The following is a 4134-nucleotide window of genomic DNA, read 5'->3' on the forward strand; positions in this document are numbered from 1 at the left end:
TCAGGTACCTATATTATGGTTCTAGAGGAGGGGAGAATAAAAACCTAAAGCAAAATCCAGACGTATTTCCTGTCCCTTAAACACCATGCTACCTGCAAGCTCCAGCTCCTTGAGCTGTGTTACTCCAGAGGGCAGGTCTCAGCACCTGCTCCCTGTTTCTATCTTCTATCCCAGCACAAGTTTTGAGCAGTGTGTTTAAACAGGAAATCGAATGTTTGAGGATATCGAGCAAAGGCACTTTTGCGTATTTGTTCGAGGACAGGTTAAAAGAGATCATTTGTTTTACACATTTCTTTAGTGTTCTGGGCATATTTACCCAAGTATGTGCTGGTAGCCCATTGAACGGGCAACATAGGTAGTCCTGCTCTGTGTTAGGGCATGAGTGATTTACTAGTTGACGATACCTCTAATATTATTCCTTTGGTTAGGGAGGTTACAACTGATTTCTTTAAGCTCCAGGCTTTATGGAGACAAAAAGACCTGTTGAGTCAGCAGGGGTTGAGGGTTTTCTGGCTAGCAAGGCAAGCTCAAGTCCGGAAGAAACGAGGTGAGCTTGCTGGAGAGGCTATGCGTGGCTCGGTTCTTCCTAGTGACCACATTCCTTACATATTCCTTATTTAAGGGTGGGCAAGGACCAGCAACCTCTGCTGCTTCTCGGCCTCCTTCATGGAAGGAGAGGGCTGGTGGGTGGGGAAGAATTAGCTGAACTGTGAAACTCTTCAGCTATGGTGAGGCTGCAAGGAGAGACCTGGGTAGTGGGAATTCCTTGGTGGTGTCTTTCCCCTCCTTGGCTTGTTCTGGCCTCCTGCCCAACATCTGGATGAGACAGGGGGTGTCTGTGCTGAGATGGCTGTGTTCCACTACGAACCTCCCACAGACTGAATATTTGACTCTACTCTCGCATTTATAACATCGTGAGAACACTAGTTACTCCCAGAGAGCAGAGTGTACTTACGATTTATCAGAAAATGAGACAATGGCTGTAACATTGTAATAAGGGGACAGAAGAAATTGTTCACTTCTGCCAAGTTTCCTAATATGTTACTTAAAGGACGTGCTCTGATTTTCATTAATCCTCTTTATGTAAGCAGAGTTTAGAATTCTTTCTCTGCAGACAATGCTTATTATGCCCGCAGCCTCGGAAAACTTTCACCTCTCAATTGTTTATGTGGCTTGCTTGCCAGCTCTTTGGCTGAGATCAAGTGTAGTATCAGTTCTGATCAATACAATATCTGAAGACAATATATTAAATGCATTTTGGAGCAGGGAGATGGACTAGGAGCTTCCTCTATCCACTGCGTGCATTGACCTGGTATGGCAGTAGCAGGAACCGTGCACCCTCCTGGGGTCATTACCCAGGTGTTTAAAGTCAGCTTGAGCTGGGGTGGGGCGTGGCAGGTGTTCACCTGAGACTCTGTCTGCTAATGCTTCTGCCTTCGAGTGCCTGGGCAGGTGGCTTGTGCCTGGCGTCCCGGAGGCGAAGGCTTCTTCCCGTCAGTGACAGGGAGCCCTGGGCTTGCTAAGGTGGTTGCTTGCTAGGTTTTCTCAGGGCCGTGTGTCTTTACTATACAGGTGCAAGGAGAGTCAGCAAAAGATGGTCCAGATGCCAACGTGGGAATGTGTGGAAGGCACTATTGGTCTTCTTACACACTCTGAACATGAATACAAGTGTAATTGTGCTAACGGAGAAAACAAATTGTTCATATGGATTGTGAAAGTGAGAGAAATTTGACAATAGACCTTGCCAAAATTAGTATTCAGTTATTTCCCCCACTGCCCTCATCCTGGCCTGATCCTGGAAAGGGAACGAGGCCTGTTCTCTGTGTTCAGGAGGCACATTGTCCAAATTAAAAGTATTTTCTAAAAATGGGTTTCTGTGGATCAGCTAATTACTCTGATCTTCGTAATGACCAATGGCTAAATAATGTTGGCAGAGGAAGGAAAAGTCATGTGGATATAAATACAGAGGTAACTACACATCAAATTTTATGTAGTATTCATTAATTTTAGGACAGGAAAACACTCGTTTCATCTGTAGTAAGGCTTTATCTTTTAGAATATCCACCAGCTTAAAGTACCTTACTCTGTTTTATTTTCAACTGACCTTGTCCTTCAGGAAATTTCCTTGGTGAGAAAAGGAAAAAACAGGAATGGTAGAGGAAAAAACCCTCCTAACATAAATGTCATAAACTCCCGAGCTGGCACCACGTGCTGGGCAGAGCTTCCATTTTGCTTTGACTCTTTCCTCTGCCCATTCTTGGTTATGTGACTTTGGACCAGTTCCTTAACTGGTGGTGCCATCAGAAGCAGTGACTGAACATGGCGGTGGTGGGGGGGAGGGACATGACACAGAAGTAAAAATGCGAAGTCAGGGCCTGGAATAGAGCATCACTTAGCACACGTGTGCAGGGTGAATGAGACAAGCAGTGCCGAGCGTCTAAGTCTGGGGTGAGGGCAGGGCCCTGCAGAGATTGACCAAGGGAAAGATATGCGATGGCCGTTGTGGGGGGCTGAGAGGTGCTGAGGCAAGGCCTGGGGACTTGAAAGCAGAAAAAGATAGGAAGTGCTCCTATTAAAAATTTAGGACAGGGGCGCCTGTGTGGCTCAGTGGGTTGAGGCCTCTGCCTTCGGCTCAGGTCATGGTCCTGGGGTCCTGGGATCGAGCCCCACATCCGGCTCTCTGCTCAGTGGGGAGCCTGCTTCCCCTCTCTCTCTCTGCCTGCTTCTCTGCCTACTTGTGATCTCTGTCTGTCAAATAAATAAATGAAATCTTAAAAAAAAAAAAATTTAGGGACGCCTGGGTGGCTCAGTGGGTTAAAGCCTCTGCCTTCGGCTCAGGTCATGATCCCAGGGTCCTGGGATCGAGCCCCGCCTCCGGCTCTCTGCTCAGCAGGGAGCCTGCTTCCTCCTCTCTCTCTGCCTACTTGTGATCTCTGTCAAAAAAATAAAAATAAAAAATCTTAAAAAAAACTTAGGGCAAAAAGAGGCCAAACCCTTCTCTGCCTTTGCACAGATGATCCGTGTGTGATATGTCCCAAGCATGTAAGGATACTTCCCCACACTTCCCACTCATTAGTATCCATACTCCTACCAACAACAGCCTTCCTATGGGCAGCAGAGAGGACCATATTTAAAAATCCATATTATTTGTATTTTTTGACTATAAATCTAACTTTTAAGATAAAATTATGGAATATTATTTTTAAAAAAGTGAAGAGAATCAAGCTTCAGCCAGATTGCATCTATTGCAAAGTTACTTCATCTCCATTTTGTGTCATCAAGAGATGAAGCTTGAGTTCTGTGTGAGTTCTCCAGGTGTATTTTGATGTTGTTACCCAGCAGATTATGTTGAAAGGAGCAGGAGAAGGAGCAATCACCAGGCGGAGATGAGAGGGAAAAAAGATGATCCCCCAGATATCTGGGATTTGCTGAGTGTGACAAGAAACATACTACTATTTCCTTGAAATGAACACTGGAAAGGGACACAGAGTTTTACTTTAAAACGTGATTCTTTTTTAAAATATGAAGCAATGAGATTATTTGCCAGATTCTGTGGGGTCATTATTAAGTTACTGCCATAACCAGGTCTGAAAAGAAACCCAAGGATCTGGAATGAGAAAGTGGAAAGCAAAGAAAGAGTCATGGTGTTTTGACTCTGGGTTAAGGAAAGGGAACATCCACAATTAAGGTGTGATTCAGGGAGGGGAGGCATCAAAAGGCCACCAGCTGGAGAACTTGCTTCTCTGTAGAGCAGGAATTTGGCAGGAGCTGTAATGGTGATGTGGAAAGACTGTCTTATCTCCCCCCAGAGAAAGCCTCCGGCTCTGAGCTTAACGGTATTTGCAAGGATGAATCAGGAAGCTTACCAGTTTATAGTTGCTGGGCTGTTCCTGCACCTATTTGGCAGATAAACAACCCCAAAGCTCTCCACCGCTCTTTAGTCTAAAGAAGGATTACTTCTCTCCAGATGGATGGATATTGTTAAGCCAAAAATGAGAGCAGGAATACATCCACTATAGAAAGAGATAAGACTCAGCTTGCTTAGACAACGGAAGATCCGGAGAAACTAAATCCCAGGCCAGAACATCACCCTGAGGAGCTTGGGGGGTGGGGGTGGGGAATTCAGAATTTTGT

General features: G+C 45.4%; 1 pseudogene; it reads left to right on the plus strand.

Annotated features, from left to right (window-relative positions):
• The first annotated feature begins 1172 nt into the window (after nt 1-1172).
• LOC123937635 lies at nt 1173-1343 on the plus strand (annotated as a pseudogene).
• Nucleotides 1344-4134: the final 2791 nt, after the last annotated feature.

The sequence above is a fragment of the Meles meles genome, chromosome 2 (assembly GCF_922984935.1).
Source record: "Meles meles chromosome 2, mMelMel3.1 paternal haplotype, whole genome shotgun sequence".
NCBI classification, from domain to species: Eukaryota; Metazoa; Chordata; class Mammalia; order Carnivora; family Mustelidae; genus Meles; species Meles meles.